The following is a 17,585-nucleotide window of genomic DNA, read 5'->3' as shown; positions in this document are numbered from 1 at the left end:
GATGGGGTTTTGCTATGTTGCCCAGGCTGGTCTCGAACGCCTAGCCTCAAGTGATCCACCTGACCCAGCCTCCCAAAGTGCTGGGATTACAGACGTGAGCCACCGAGCCTGGCTGAGATGACCACTTTAGTGATACTTTCTCTCATAGGAAACCCCATTTAAACTAAGATCTGAAGGAACCAACTAGGAGACTTCAAAAGAAGAATCCACCAATGCTAAGGCGTTAAGATGGAAATAAATTGGGTAAATTCCAGGAAGAGGGGAAGAAAAAAGAAAGCCAGTTAGCCTAAAGCAGATGAAGTCTAAGAGAATGGCAGAGGCCAGGCCACATAAAGGAGTCTGGGCTAATTCTAAGTACTTGAAGGTATTTAAGCTGGGGCATGACATGATCTAAATTGTCTTTCTAAAAAATCTCCCTGGCTGTAGTGAATAGATTGGGGTTTGAGGGTAACAGGAGCAAAAGGAAGCAGGGAGATTGGCGAGGAAACTGTTACCTGTAGTCCAGGTGAGAGATGAGAGCGCTTGACTAGAGTGATCATGTTGAATGAAGTTGAGAATTCAGGATATTCTGAAGCTAAGGTTAAAATGACTTGTGGAAGGATTGGTAGAGGAGGGAAGAAAGGAAGGAAATCACCTAGATTTATAGAGAATTCGACTATACTATGTGCCAGGTGCATTTTATTGTTATCTCATTTAATATTCACAAAAGCCCTAGGCCGGGCATGGTGGCTCATGCCTGTAATCCCAGCACTTTGGGAGGCTGAGGTGGACGGATCGCTTGAGGTCAGGAGTTCGAGACCAGCCTGTCCAACATAGTGAAACCCCGTCTCTACTAAAAATACAAAAATTAGCCGTGCGTGATGGTGCATGCCTGTAATTCCAGCTACTCAGGAGGCTGAGGCAGGAGAATCGTTTGAACACGGGAGGCAGAGGTTGCAGTGAGCCGGGATTGCACCATTGTACTCTGCACTCCAGCCTGGGCGACAGAGTGAGACTCCATCTTAAAAAAAAAAAAAATATATATATATATATATATATATATATATATATATTCATCTTCTACTTTGTGCCAGGCACTCTTACTATGTGGTGCACACTAGGATACAGAAATAAATAACAGATGCCTTTTATACTGCTTGTCCCGTCCATATGAACTCTCCATTCTTTTCCACCCAGATTTATGTCCAGGAGGCAGACCTTGTCTCCTGGCTTTCAGTGAAGCTCAGCCAAAGGAAAGCACACACAGAAGATTCAATGGACAGAGGAGAGTGGCTCTGTCCCCCATTGAAGGTCACAGTACCTCTCAAGGCAGCTGCCTCCTCCAACACACACACACACAGCTCTCTCCTGGTTTTCAGTGACTCCCCTCAGCCTTCAGGCCTATAGCAGTATCAGCCTCTTTTCTGTTATTCACCTTGGGGCATTGCTCTATCCCTTGTGGTCTCCCTATACCCTGCCCACATCTTTGTAAATAGTCTCTTTATTAAACCATCTGAATTCTCCTGTTTTGAATCAGAGAGAAAGCAAAAGAGCCAAGGCAAAGGGCTTTCTCCTCTTGTGACTTTTTCTTTTTACCTGGTAAGGGAAGCTCTCACAGCAGATATTCACCTACATCTCATTGAACAAGACTGTTTTATATAGTCATTTCTAGTTGTAAGGGAACCTGGAAATTTTAGCATTTTCTTTTCCAATGTCTATAGTAAAGGAAGGCAAAAGACAATGTGATTATAAATAAATGTTTTGGCCTGACGTGGTGGCTTAGGCCTGTAATCCCAGGACTTTGGGAGGCCATACAGGTGAATTGCTTGAGCTCAGGAGTTCGAGACCAGCCTAGGTAGGCAACATGGCAAAAGCCTGTTGCTATAAAAAATACAGGAAAAAAAAAAAAAGAAGAAAAATTAGCCGGGCATGGTGGCACGTGCCTGTAGTCTCAAGCTACTTGGAAGGCTGAAGTGAAAGGATCACCTGAGCCCAAGGAGGTTGAGGCTGCAGTGAGCCATGTTCGTGCCACTGCACTCCATCCTGGACAACAAAGACCCTGTATCAAAAAAAAAAAAAAAAAAAAAAAAGAGGCTAGGCACGGTGGCTCACGCTTGTAATCCCTAGCGCTTTGGGAGGCCAAGGCGGGTGGATTGCCTGAGCTGAGCTCAGGGTTTCGAGACCAGCCTGAGCAACACAGTGAAACCCAGTCTCTACTAAAATATAAAAAATTAGCCAGGGCCGGGCACAGTAGCTCACACCTGTAATCCCAGCACTTTGGGAGGCTGAGGCAGACGGATCACCTGAGATCAGGAGTTTGAGACCAGCCTGGCCAACATGGTGAAACCCCGTCTCTACTAAAAATAGAAAAATTAGCCAGGCATGGTGGTGCATGCCTGTAGTCCCAGCTACTCAGGAGACGGAGGCAGGAGAATCACCTGAACCTGGGAGGCGGAGGTTGCACTGAGCCGAGATCATGCCACTGCACTCCAACCTGGGCAACAGAGCGAGACTCCATCTCCAAAAAAACAAAAAAATAAATGTTTCATGAGCCAATCTATAAAACCTGCACATTTTAGGACCAAGATATTGGTTGATTAAATAGTTGTTCATTAAATATCAATCACTTTAAAAAGTAATGCATAGGCCAGGCACAGTGGCTCACACATGTAATCTCAGCACTTTGGGAGGCTGAGGCAGGTGAATCATCAGGTCAGGAGTTTGAGACCAGCCTGACCAACATGGTGAAACTCTGTCTGTACTAAAAATACAAAATTTAGCCGGGCATGGTGGGAGGCACCTGTAATCCCAGCTACTCGGGAGGCTGAGGCAGGAGAATCACTTGAACCTGGGAGATGGAGGTTGTAGTGAGCCAAGATTGCGCCACTGCATTCCAGCCTGGCTGACAGAGCGAGACTCTGTCTCAAAAAAAAAAAAAGTAATGCACAAATGGTTTATTTATTAAAGATCACAAAAATAGGATCAAATAAAGGAAAAATAGAACTTGGAGATAAGTCAAAAAAATATATTTTAAAATATTATATATAAATATTATTCAATAGATAATAAACATATTTATTATATATTATTTATATAATAATAATATAAATAAAGGAAGCAATTCATCCTAATGTTAGATAAATGGGCTTGGAATAAGATTTTTTTTGTTTTTTATTATTTTTACTTTTTAAAATTTATTTATTTTTGAAACAGGATCTCACTCCAATTGCCCAGGCTGGAGTGCAGTGGCATAATTTTGGCTCACTGCAGCCTCTACTCCTCAGCTCAGGTGATTCTCCTACCTCAGCTTCCTGAGTAGCTGAGACTACAGGCATGCACCACCATGCCCAGCTAATTTTTGTATTTTCAGTAGAGATGGGGTTTCACCATGTTGTTTAGGCTGGTCTCAAACTCCTGGACTCAAGCAATCCACCCACCTCAGCCTCCCAAAGTGCTGGGTTTACAGATGTGAGCCACCGCTCCCAGCCTGTTTTTGTGTTTTAGAGACAGGGTACCACTCCGCCACCCAAGCTGGAGTGCAGTGGTGCCATCATAGCTCACTGTGGCCCATAACTCCTGGGCTCAAGTGATCCTCTTGCCTCAGCCTCCTGAGTAGCCTGAGACTATACAGGCATGCACTGCCATGCCCAGCTAATTTTTTTTTTTTTTGTAGAGATGGGGTCGCTACCAGGCTAGTCTTGAACTCCTGGCCTCAAGCAATCCCTCCTCAGCCTCCCAAAACACTGAGATTACAGACATGAGCCACCAAGCCTGGCCTGAAATAACATTTCTAGGACAGCATCATACATTGCTATGTCTCAAACAACTGAGACAAAATAAAGATAAGATGTTCCCAGAAAACTGTTTTAAGTATCTCTGGGAAAAGTGAAAAATGTCTCTACTCTGTTTGCACCCAAATTATATGGCATGTCCTTTCTAATGGACTCCATCGCACAGGTATTCAAGGCTTCTTTGTTTTCCACAGTTATGGGTTTACCTCCCTGCTGATTATCAATTACCTATTGTTGCATAACAAACCACATCAAAATTTGGTGTCTTAAAACAACAATGTATTTTTCTCAGGATTCTGTGGGTTGAATTCATGGTTCTTATGTTGCCTCCTCTGGACTCACTCTCGTGGCTAGTCAGTGGAAGCTCCACTGGGAATGGAAGGTCTAAAATGACCTCACGCACATCTGGAGCCTTGGTGCTGGCTCTTGGCTAGGCCTCTGTCTCTCCACATGTCTCTCATCATTTATTGGGGCAGCCCGAGCTTCTTCTTGGGTGGCAGAAGCATCCAAGAGGGCAAAGTTAGGACAGTGCATGGCCTCTTGAGGCCTTAGGCTTTGAAACTCATTCAACACAAGTTCTGCCACATTTTAGTAGCCTAAGCAAGTCACAAAGCCATCCCAGATTCAAGGCATGGGGAAATAGACTCCATTTCTCCATGAGAGAAACTGGAAAATATTGTAGCTCTATTTTTCAATCTACTACAGAGCAGATTGATTATGACAAGAAGTCCAAGCTGGAGTTCTCCATTTACCAAGCCCCCCAGGTTTCCACAGCTGTAGTTGAGCCCTACAACTCTATGCTCACCACAAACATCACCCTGGAGCACTCAGATTGCACCTTCATGGTAGACAATGAGGCCATCTATGACATCTGTCATAGAAACCTCAATATTGGGTGCCTGACCTACAGTAACCTGAACTATCTGATATTGAATCTGTTGTAGTCACTTGAATATTAAGAACACATTTGGCTTCAATAACAGAAAAACCAAGTTGCAATAGCTTAAACAAATAAGGATTTATTTTTCTCAAGTAAGAAAGTTGGAGGTAAGCAGCATCAGTCCAGTTGCTCCATGATACCAGGTCTGGTACCTGCAGTTCTCTTAACTCTTCCCTTATGCTTGTCGCCTCATAGCCACAAGATGAGTTCACCTTCAGGCATCATATCTAAGTTCCAAAAGAGGATCTAGTAATCATAAAGGCACTTATATTGAAAATGAGTATTTTAGCCAGGCGCGGTGGCTCATGCCTGTAATCCCAGCACTTTGGGAGGCCAAGGCGGGCGGATCGTCTGAGGTCAGGAGTTCAAGACCAACCTGACCAACATGGTGAAACCTGTCTCTACTAAAAATACAAAATTAGCCAGGCATGGTGGCGCACACCTGTAATCCCAGCTACTCGGGAGGCTGAGGCAGGAGATTCGCTTGAACCTAGGAGGCGGAGGTTGCAGTGAGCTGAGATCACGCCATTGGACTCCAGCCTGGGCAACAAGAATGAAACTCCATCTCAAAAAAAAAAGCAAAGAAAAGAAAATGAATATTTTCATATCAATATGCAAGTTTGGGGCCAGGAGCAGTGGCTCACACCTATAATCCCAGCACTTTGAGAAGCCAAAGCGAGCAGATCACTTGAGATGAGGAGTTCGAGACCAGCCTAGGCAAAACCCTGTCTCTACAGAAAATACAAAAATTAGCCAGGTGCGGTGGGTCACGCCTGTAATTCCAGCACTTTGGGAGGCCGAGGCGGGTGGATCACGAGGGCAGGAGATCGAGACCATCCTGGCTAACACAGTGAAATCCCGTCCCTACTAAAACTACGAAAAAAAAAAAATAGCCGGCGTGGTGGCAGGCACCTGTAGTCCCAGCTACTCGGGAGGCTGAGGCAGGAGAATGGCATGAACCCAGGAGGCAGAGCTTGCAGTCAGCCGAGATAGCACCACTGCCCTCCAGCCTGGGCGACAGAGGGAGACTCCGTCTCAGAAAAAAGAAAAGAAAAGAAAAGAAAAAAATTAGCCAGGCATAGTGGTGCGTGCCTATAGTCCCAGCTACTCGTGGGGGCTGAGGTGAGAGGATCACTTGAGCCCGGGAGGTCAAGGCTGCAATGAGCCATGTTTGTGCCACTGCACTCCAGCCTAGGCAACAAAGTGACACCCTCTCTCAAAAACAAAAATAAGGCTGGCGCAGTGCCTCACGCCTGTAATCCTAGCACTTTGGGAGGCTGAGGCAGGCAGATCATGTGAGGTCAGTAGTTCGAAACCAGCCTTACCAACATGGTGAAACCCTGTCTCTACTATAAGTACAAAAATTAGCCAGGCATGGTGGTGCACACCTGTAATCCAAGCTACTCAGGAGACTGAGGCAGGAGAATTGCTCAAACCCAGTAGACGGAGGTTGCAGGGAACCGGGATTGCACCACTGCACTCCAATCTGGGCGACAAAGCGAGACTCTAACTCAAAAACTAATAATAAAAGTTTGAATAAAACTATTCTTTAAATGTAAGAATGGAAAATCAGTTAAATAATATCAATTTATTATTTTATAGGCTATGTACTTTTAAATGTGTACAGTATATATAAATAAATAAAATATTATAAATTAGACATTTAATCATGTAATTCCTAAAAGTTTGCTTAAGTTGGCCAAACAATACTTTTTGTTTTGGATCTTCTAATTAGGAAAATGGATGATTATCTAATTTTTGGCATCAACTGTTAAAAATCATGTGTGAATTGCTGGGCGCAGTGGCTCACGCCTGTAATCCCAGAACTTTGGGAGGAGGAGGCCGGTAGATCATGAGGTCAGGAGTTCAAGACCAGCCTTGTCTGGCCGGCTGCAGTGGCTCACACCTGTAATCCCAGCACTTTGGGAGGCCGAGATGGGCGGATCACGAGGTCAGGAGATCAAGACCATCCTGGCTAACACAGTGAAACCTCGTCTCTACTAAAAATACAAAAAATATTAGCCGGGCGTGGTGGCGGGCGCCTGTAGTCCCAGCTACTCGGGAGGCTGAGGCAGGAGAAGGGCGTGAACCCGGGAGGCGGAGCTTGCAGTGAGCTGAGATTGTGCCACTGCACTCCAGCCTGGGTGACAGAACAAGACTCTAGCTCAAAAAAAAAAAAAAAAAAAAAAAAAGACCAGCCTGTCCAAGATGGTGAAACCCCATCTCTACTAAAAATACAAAAATTAGCTGGGCGTGGTGGTGGGCACCTGTAATCCCAGCTACTCGGGAGGCTGAGGCAGAGAATTGCTTGAACCTGGGAGGTGGAGGTTGCAGCGAGCCAAGATCGCACCACTGCATTCCAGCCTGGGCGACAGAGTGAGACTCCATCTCAAAAAAAAAAAAATGTAAACACAGATTTAAGATAAAATGCAACTTGAATTTCAGTCATAGCACCAATTTTTTTTAATTTAAAATGCAAACTGCCATGCTTCTTAGATTTAAATTAGCTAATAAGTTATTTTCAGGTGCTCCCTGTCATGGTCATGTTCTTTCTAATCTGAAGACCCTTCTCTAAAGACTCAGACATTAGAGTTCTGGTTCTTATTAACTCACATTTTCCATTTACCCCTCCAGATCTTCCTTTACCCTTCTTCATCCTGCATTTGCTCCTGGAAGGCTGACCTTTATAGACAGCAGTAATGCCCTCTGGCTTCCAGCTAGCTTTAGCTAATAGGAAGCGTTTGGCCACAGACTGGAAGATAGAGGAGAGAAGGTTGGAATGTTTATTCCCCTACTCCCTCTCTGCTGGGCCACTTCTTCTTTTTTTTTTTTTTTTTTGAGATGGAGTTTCGTTCTTGTTGCCCAGGCTGGAGTGCAGTGGCGCGACCTCGGCTCACTGCAACCTCTGCCTCCCAGGTTCAAGCAATTCTCCTGCCTCAGCCTCCTGAGTAACTGGGATTATAGGCACCCGCCACCATTACCAGCTAAAAGAGTGATCTTTTTAAAATGCAAATTTTGCCAGCGTGGTGGCTCACGCCTGTAATCCCAGCACTTTGGGAGGCCAAGGCGGCTGGATCACGAGGTCAGGAGATCGAGACCATCCTGGCCAACATGGCGAAACCCCCGTCTCTACTAAAAATACAAAAAACTAGCTGGGCGTGGTGGCGCATCCCTGTAATCCCAGCTACTCGGGAGGTTGAGGCACGAGAATCGCTTGAACCCAGGAGGAGGAGCTTGCAGTGAGCCGAGATTGCGCCACTGCACTCCAACCTGGTGACAGAGCGAGACTCCATCTATAAATAAAATAAAATCCAAATTTGATCAGACTACTCCTCCAAGCTAAAACCTAATTAAATTAATTTATTCCACTAAAATGACTGCCTATGTCTCTAGAAAGATATCAAAATCCTTAACATGGTACAATGCCTATTAGTATTTGCAGGGGCTTAATAAATATTTGTGGAAGGGAGAGAGTCAGGTTTGGATCTGGGAGGAACTGCCTTGTGCCTTCTTGTGTTGATTCGCCTTGTTTAAATCTCAGAGCACCTCTTCATTTCCAACTTCATGGAAGTACCTAATGGTAGCCTCTGTTTACTCAAGACCACACAGCTGGTGAATAGGAACCAAGCAGAATATATAGCCCTATTGTTTTTAACTGTAGAATCACAGTTAAGTGAGAAGCAATCAGTTTAAAAGTGACAACCACTGGCATGATGTTTGATCCTCCCCAGACACCCCACCAATAGTTTCTAGGCCTTGGTACAATCTTTCAAAGATAAAGGAAATACTCCTCCCGTCTCAACAAAGAAGTCCCTTCATCTTTGGACAATTCTAAGTTATTGAAAATCAGACAATTTAAAGACTACTCCATCCTAGTCAATTTATTGAAATATATAGAGAGGGAAAGGGGGCAGAGAGAGCGAGAAACCTATATCCTCCTTTCTGTAGTGGTCCTAAGGTGCTTTGGGCCAGCTGCTTCCAAGAGAAGGAGAAGGTGGGTGACTTTGTCTTCAGCCTATTTAAGGAAGAGATCTGCAATATCTATTCTCAAAGATTCTGCAAGATACTATAGACTAGCCAGGGATTAGAACAAGGACGGGATGTGTGTGGAGGAAATGGGATTAATCCCAGATCAAATGTTGGGTAGAATCCCAGCTGCTGCAGCTGCTGGGGGCTTAACCAGCTGTTCCCTGGGCAGCTGCAATGTTCACCCCAGGCCTGGTTCTTAGGGTGACAGCTCTATCTCAGCTTGCGGCCTTCAGCTCCAAGCTAAGCCAAGGCACTGCTGAACGGATGGCTGGAAAGCAAAAGAGAATAGCAGAGAAGAAGTACCCAGTTCAAAGGACTTCTGTTTGGACATCATATGGTTTGAAATCAGACAACTGTGTTCTTAGGTTTTGCAGTCCCGAGGAGAGATGTTAAGACACCGTTTAGGTTTCTGAGAGAAGCAAAGCCAGGGCTGGTGGTATCACCTTCAATTCTGTTCAGTTCCTATCCTATCCTATCCTGCTCCAATTTCTCTACACTGCTCCCACCATCTGCTCCCATAACACACTCCGTGTGGGAGTGGGAGCATTTCCTTCTTGTGATTGAAACTAGAGCAAGGACATTCAAATGCTCAACCGAGGACCAATCTACACAGGGATAAGGGCTATCTAAAAAGTCCTATCCGACCAAGTGTGGTAGCTCACACCTGTAATCCCAACACTTTGGGATGCTGAGGCAGGTGGATCACCTGAGGTCAGGAGTTTGAGACCAGCCTGACCAACATGGTGAAACTCCGTCTCTACTAAAAATACAAAATTAGCCGGGTGTGATGGCACATGCCTGTAATCCCAGCTACTTGGGAGGCTGAGGCAGGAGAATTGCTTGAACCCAGGAGGCAGAGGTTGCAGTGAGCTGAGATCACGCCATTGCACTCCAGCCTGGGCAACAAGGGCAAAAAGACTCCATCGAAAATAATAATAATAAATAAGTAGATAGATAAATAAATAAATAAATAAGGCTTATCCAATTGCCAGTTTCCCCGAATAGCTGGGATTATAGGCGCTTGCCACCACGCCTAGCTAATTTTTGTATTTTTTCAGTAGACACAGAGTTTCACCATGTTGGTCAGGCTGGTCTCAAACTCCCGACCTCCGTGACACGTCTGCCTCAGCTTCCCAAAGTGTTGGGATTACAGGAGTGAGCTACCACACCCAACCATGTTTTTTTGTCTTTCGTTGTCGTTGTTGTTGTTGTTTTGTTTGTTTTGAGACAGAGTTTCGCTCTTGTTGCTCAGGCTGGAGTGCAATGGCACGATCTCAGCTCACCGCAAACTTCGCCTCTGGGTTCAAGCAATTCTCCTGCCTCAGCCTCCCGAATACCTGGGATTACAGGCATGTGCCACCGCACCCAGCGAATTTTGTACTTTTAGTAGAGAGGGGGTTTCTCCATGTTGGTCAGGCTGGTCTTGAACTTCCTACCTCAGGTGATCCGCCCACCTCGGCCTCCCAAAGTGCTGGGATTACAGGCATGAGCCACCATGCCCGGCCTCAGTTTCCCTTTTAAAATGCAAGTTTGATTATTCCTCTCAGCAGGATTATTCCCTTGCTTCAAATATTACAATTGCTTTTCATCTTTAGGACAATATTCAAAATCCTTAAAGCAGGCTGAGTGCACTACATCACACCTATAATCCCAGTGCTTTGGGAGGCCAAGGTGGGAGGATTGCTTGAGTCCAATAATTCAAGACCAGCTTAGGCAACATAGTGAGACCCCATCTCTACAAAAAGAAAAACAAAGTTAGTTCATGCCTGTAGTCCTAGCTACAAGTTATTCAGCAGGCTGAGGCAGGAGGGTGGCTTGAGCTCAGGCATTCCAGGCTTCAGTGAGCTATGGTGGCACCACTGCACTCCAGCCTGGGAAATACAAGACCCAGATCACATCGCCCTCTAGCTACACTGAACTTGCTGATGCTCCTTTGATGCTCCTCAGATTCATCTTACTCTTGCTCCCCAAATCCAGCCTTTTGCACATGCTGTTCCCTCTTGCACAACTCACACTCATCTTTCAGGTCTCAGTCTAATGTCACTTGTTACCACATTCAACAACCTCTAACCATTTATGCTTGTCTTGCCAGATGAACTATAAGAGCCATGGGGAGAAGGGATTGTGTCCCTGCCTGCCTCTATTGTACTATCTCCATCACACAGCACAATAATAGACACATAGTAGGCACTCATGAAATCTTAATGAACTGAAAATAACCTCCTCTCAGGGAGATGCTTATTTGTATACATCCACCAAGTCACATAAAGAGACAACAACAATGACAATGTGCTAATTGGCCACAAAATTCCTTGCAGGGAAATAGACCCTGACCACCTTCTTTCCCGTGATAGCTGCCTCAGTCTTCCAACCAAAGAGGAAATCTCCCTCCAATGTTACACAGACCACAAAAGCACAGTCAAAAATAAACATGTAGGCAAGGCCTGGTGGCTCACGCCTGTAACCCCAACACTTTGGGAGGCCAAGGTGGGAGGATCACTTGAGCTCAAGAGCTTGAGACCAGCCTGGGCAACATAAGAAGACCCCATCCCTTTTTTTTTTTTTTTTTTGAGATGGAGTTTCGCTCTTGTTGCCCAGGTTGGAGTGCAATGGCACCATCTCGGCTCACCGCAACCTCCACCTCCCGGGTTCAAGTGATTCTCCTGCCTCAGCTTCCTGAGTAGCCAGGATTACAGGCATGCACCACCATGCCTGGCTAATTTTGTATCTTTAGTAGAGACAGGGTTTCTCCATGTTGGTCAGGCTGGTCTGGAACTCCCGGCTTCAGGTGATCCACCCGCTTTGACCTCCCAAAGTGCTGGGGTTACAGGCGTGAGCCACCATGCCTATGCTTTTTAAAAAAAAAATTAGAATAAAATAAAATAAACATGTAGGCCAGGTGCAGTGGCTCATGCCTGTAATCCCAGCACTTTGGCGGGCCAAAGTGGGAGAATCACTTGAGGCCAGGAGTTTGAGACCAACCATAAACAACATAGTGAGACCCTGTCTCTACAAAAAATACAAAAATTAGCCAGGTGTGGTGGCATGCACCTATAGTCCTAGCTACTCAGAAGGCTGAGGTGGGAGGATCATTTGAGCCAGGGAGGTCAAGGCTGCAGTGATCCATGACTGCGCCCCTGAACTCTAGCCTGGGCAACATAGTGAGACTCTTTCTCAACAAATAAATAGCTGGGTGCAGTGGCTCACACCTGTAATCCCAGCACTTTGGGAGTCTTAAGCAGGGGGATTGCTTGAGCCCAGGAATTCCAGACCAGCCTGGACAACATAGTGAGACCTCATCTCTACCAAAAAATCAAAAAATAAGGCAGGAGGATCTCTTAAGCCTGAGAGGTTGAGGCTGCAATGAGCCGTGATCATGCCACAGCACTCCCACCTGGGTGATGGGAATGAGACCCTGTCTCAAAATAAATAAATGAATAAATAAATAATTTTTTCTGTTTTTCTTTTTTTTTTTTTTTTTTAAAAAAGGCCTGGCGAGGTGGCTCACACCTGTAATTCCAGCACTTTGGGAGGCTGAGGTGGGCGGATTACTTGAGGTCAGGAGTTCAAGACCAGCCTGGCCAACATGGTGAAATGCAGTCTGTACTGGCCAGACGCGGTGGCTCACGCCTGTAATCCCAGCACTTTGGGAGGCCTAGTCGGGCGGATCACGAGGTCAGGAGATCCAGACCATCCTGGCTAACACGGTGAAACCACGTCTCTACTAAAAATACAATTAGCCGGGTGTGGTGGCGGGCCCCTGTAGTCCCAGCTACTAGGGAGGCTGAGGCAGGAGAATGGCGTGAACCTGGGAGGTGGAGCTTGCAGTGAGCGGAGATCACACCACTGCACTCCAGCCTGGGGGACAGGGCGAGGCTCCGTCTCAAAAAAAAAAAAAAAAAAGAAATGCAGTCTGTACTAAAAATATATTTAAAAAATTAGCGGAATGTGGTGGTGGGAGCCTGTAATCCCATCTACTTAAGAGGCTGAGGCAGGAGAATCACTTGAACCCAGAAGGCCGAGGTTGCAGTGAGCCTAGACCTTGCCACTGCACTCCAGCCTGGGCGATAGAGTGAGACTCCATCTCAAAAATAAATTAATAGTTAATTAAATTAAATAACCATGTGAAGTTTCTAGGTCAGAAATACTCCTTTTTCAGCCGGGTGCAGTGGCTCATGCCTGTAATCCCAGCACTTTGGGAGGCTGAGGTGGGCGGATCACGTGAGGTCAAGAGTTAGAGACCAGCCTGGCCAACATGGTGAAACCCCATCTCTACTAAAAGTACAAAAATTAGCTGGGCTTGGTGGCAGATGCCTGTAATCCCAGCTACTTGGGAGGCTGAGGTAAGAGAATCACTTGAACCTCGGAGGCGGAGGTTGCAGTGAGCTGAGATCGTGCCATTACACTCCAGCCTGGGTAACAAGAACGAAACTCCATCTCAAAAAAAAAGAAAGAAACAAAGAAAGAAAGAAATGCTCATTTTTCAAGGACAGCTGATTACTTTCACTAAGGAGAGACCCTGTCTCAGCACTGGTCTCTTTCTACCTCAAATATTTCTGGAAGCTTGAACTAGTTTGCTAGAGCTAACATAACAAAATACCACAGACTGCGTGGCTTAAATAACAGAAATTTATTTTCTCACAGTTCTGGAGGCTAGAAGTCCAAGATCAAGGTTCTAGCTGATGTGCCTTCTGGAGAGGGCTCTCTTCCTGTCTTGTAGACAGCCACCTTCTCTCTATGTCCTCACATAGCCTTTCCTCAATGCATGTGCTAGAGCGAGTACTCGAGCACTCTGGTGTCTCTTCTTATAAGGGCACTAACCCTGTAGGATCAGGGCCCTACCCTTATGACCTCATTTAACCTTAATTACTTCCTTAGAATCCCCTTCTCCAAATACAGACACAGTAGGGGTTAAGGCTTCAATATATGAATTTGAGCTGGGGGGAGGAGACACAAACATTCAGCCATAACAAAGTTCAATCTTCCCTCTCCTTCTCTAGTCCAAAAAGAGCTAAGGGTCTTCTTATGCTTTCTGTGTTGGCGTACCAGCCTGCCATAGATTCCTGCCAGAAACCTGTATCAATATATGTGTTTCCTTAACTGGATGGCTAGAGAGCTTTAGTTAGGGAGCCAATGAAAATGAGAGAGAAATAACTGTCAGAAAGCTGGGAGGACTTTATAGTGACTCAGTGAAGGAAATGAGAAAAAGTGAAAAACAGCTTAAGGTCCAACAAGGTGGGGCCCCATTCATCAAGGTGGTCTTATTTCTTTTTTTAAAAATTATTTATTTATTTATTTTGAGCTCTTGCTCTGTTACCCAGGCCGTAGTGCAGTGGTGTCATCATAGCTCACTGCAACCTTGAACTCCTGGGCTCATGCGATCCTCCCATCTCAGCCCCCCAAATAGCTTGGACTACAGGCATGCACCACCACACCTGGCTAATTTTTTAAATTATTTTTTGCAAAGACAGGGTCTCATTATGTTGTCCAGCCTGATTTTTTCCTTTTTCTTTTTCTTTTTTTTTGAGATGGAGTCTCACTCCGTTACCCAGGCTGGAGTACAGTGGCGCAATCTCAGCTCACTGCAACCTCTGCCTCCCAGGTGCAAGTGATTCTCCTGCCTCAGCCTCCCATGTAGCTGGGATTACAGGCTCCCGCCACCACGCCTGGCTAATTTTGTATTTTTAGTAGAGACAGGGTTTCACCATGTTGGCCAGGCTGGTCTTGAACCCCTGACCTCAAGTGATCCTCCCACTTTGGCCTCCCAAAGTGCTGGGATTACAGGCATGCACCTGGCCTAAGTCTTATTTCTTGTTACTCCTGTTTCATTTTGCCACTTACTGGCTGTGGTAACTTAGCCACGTGATTTAAGCCTCTCTTTGTCTCAATTTCCTCTCCTGCAACACCATCTCAGATGGTGATTGTGAGGATTAAATGAAAATGCAGGTAAAGGTCGGGTGTGGTGGCTCACGCCTGTAATCCCAGTACTTTGGGAGGCTGAGGCGGGTGGATCACCTGAGGTCAACCCCGTCTCTACTAAAAATACAAAAAATTAGCCGGACATGGTGGTGGGCGCCTGTAATCCCAGCTACTCGGGAGGCTGAGGCAGGAAAATAACTTGAACCCGGAAGGCAGAGGTTGCAGTGAGCCGAGATCATGCCACTGCACTCCAGCCTGGGCAACAAGAATGAAACTCCGTCTCAAAAAAAGAAAAAAAGAAAGAAAGAAAGAAAGAAAAGAAAATGCAGGTAAAATATCAGAGCAGGGCCTGGCATATCTTAAATGCTCAGTAACCATTACTACATATTGTTACACTTCCAGTCTTCTGCTCTAAATAAGTTGCACAGCTTCATCTCAGATTCCGAGTCCTTGCTCATGATGTTCCTTCTGCCTGGAATGCCCTTTCCAGTCTCCTCCACCTACACATGCTTCAACATCCTAGTCAGGCCCTCCTTTCTCCACAAGGCCTTCTCTGTACTAATATGGCATTTACCACCGGTTCAGCTCATCCAAATTAAGTAACAATGTTAAATATTTTCTGTGTTTATGTATACTTCTCCAGGGAAGAAGCTGTTTCTTAACCTTTTGTGTTTTTCAGTGGGGAATACAGGGCTACACTGCAGATGTTCAGTAAATCCTGCTTGAAGAAAGGAAAGAAGGAATAAAAGACTGGATTCTGGGCAGATAAACAGGTCACTTGTAACTTTTAGGCAGTGGTTCTCAACTCTGATTTCTCAATATGCAGAGAGGTATTGCCAGGGTGATCACAAAATGCTTCATAAATTCTCAAAACAAGATTACTTTTAATTATACTTCTTCAGAAAAGTAGTTTCAGGCACTACCTGGAACCCCATTATGCTTTCACCTCCTTGACTACTGAGCTCAAGGGTCACAAAGATGAGGGACATGAAGAGTCAACTTCTGTATGTAAGGAAGTCTGGACTACTACAGAAATGCTGCTAGTATACCTCCAGCTTCTGAAAGTGCTGTGACAAAACCCCAGAAAGTTTGCACGACTGATGCTTTTAGTGGAGTGGTGAGGAAAGAAGTGATCGGAAGGCAGCAAAGTCAGTCAGAAGTGGCCAAAGAATAGAAAACATTTACTGAGCGCCTACTCCACATCCAGCACAATCCTTCTCAACCATCCTGTCACGGAGGTATCATTATCCCCAGATCTAGTTGGCTTCTAAGCCAAATCATCATCGCCTATTTTGTTGATGGTGAAAGGTGCTGCAATTGGGAGGTGTTGCATGGCCAAGTGAATATGCCCACCTGCTGCACCGAGATGGTGCACATTGCCGCTTGAAGGCAAGTCATGGATTTTTTTTTTTTGAGAGTTAGGAGGGGCCTCAAAGGAATAAAGATAATAAAGGGAGGAAGTGAGGGTTGAGAGGTAAGCCTCAAGCCTAGAAAGTTACTTACAGGATGTAGTTTAAGGGAAACCAATGAGTTCTCCTTGTCCTGAAATATCTCCCTAGCTAACTTATTACAGTGCTAGGAATCATCACCATTATGATTTTATGGTTAAAGGTTAAAACTTTAAGATATATGTATTACTGCTGGGCACAGGGGCTCACACCTGTAATTCCAGCACTTTGTGGGGCAAAGGCAGGAGCCCAGGAGTTCAAGACCAGCCTGGGCAATGTAGCAAGACTGTCTCTACAGAAAATACAAACATTAGCCAGGCATAGCGGCATGCACCTGTAGTCCCAGCTACTTGAGAGGCTGAGGTGGGAGGATTGCTTGAGCCCAGGAGGTTGAAGCTACAGGGAACCAAGGTCACACCACTGCACTCCAGCGTGGGCAACAGAGCGAGATCCTGTCTCTTTAAAAAATACATGTATATATATATGCATTACCTGATTACCTGGGAAGGGCAGTAAAACCAAGGAGCCCATCAACATAGGACAACTAATTCATTTATCGGATTAGTCATCACCTGTGGTGACATGACAGGAAGGCACCAGATCTGATAAAAAGAGACAAGGGCAGGTTTAGAAAGTAGGAAAGGTCCACAGCTTGGGATGTGTTTCTGAGACCCGGAAAAACAAAGGTGGCAACAGAGCCTCAGTGTGGGTTGAGGGCAGCGGTGGGTGGAAGGACACTAAAGGTAAACTTGACCTGCTTCCAAATATTGCCTTTATCAAGCACTACCTGGAACCCTATTATGCTTTCACCTCCTTGACAATTGAACTCAAGGGTCATGAGGGTGAGGGACATGAGGCGGCAACTTTGATACATAAGGAAGTCTGGGCTACTACAGGTATACTAGTAGGGTATCTGCAGCTTCCAGGAACCACAGAGCTAAACTAGGTAGGAGTGATGTAAAAGTGCCATGGTTTGGAACGACTTTCCCAAGGAGAAGCAGGTGGACTCCTTGACAGCTCCTGATATGTGTGACTCAGCGCTGGCAGCTTAACAAGGCCCACCCATCATCTCTCCCTCCTGGGAGCGGGCTCCTTTGCGCAGGTCCAGTACACCCTTCCATGTCTGAGACCACTTGCCTTCCGTTTCAGAGAACCATATGCATAGGCCTAGAATTCTCTTGAAGGCCACCAGAGGGCGGTGTATAGCAGGGACCCTGTGCGATGGGAGCGCACAGCGGCTACTGGCAAGGGCGAGCTCCGGGTGGTACCAAAAATCCCCGACTATTTCCTCCTCCCCGCCTCACCTCCACCCAAGACACTTCCCTTCTGGAGCAGCCCAGCTTCCTCCAGAGCTTCCATTCCTAACTCAGGGGCACCTGCCTGCCTGGATTCCAGGTGTCTACTGCGTTGGAACCTAAAGGTTCCAAAAACACCCAGGCTAGGGAAGTAGAGCTGGTGATAATGGGAGAGGGAGGAGGA

Source organism: Pan troglodytes, chromosome 10 (assembly GCF_028858775.2).
Source record: "Pan troglodytes isolate AG18354 chromosome 10, NHGRI_mPanTro3-v2.0_pri, whole genome shotgun sequence".
Classification (NCBI taxonomy): domain Eukaryota; kingdom Metazoa; phylum Chordata; class Mammalia; order Primates; family Hominidae; genus Pan; species Pan troglodytes.
Note: the sequence above shows the minus strand (reverse complement) of the source record.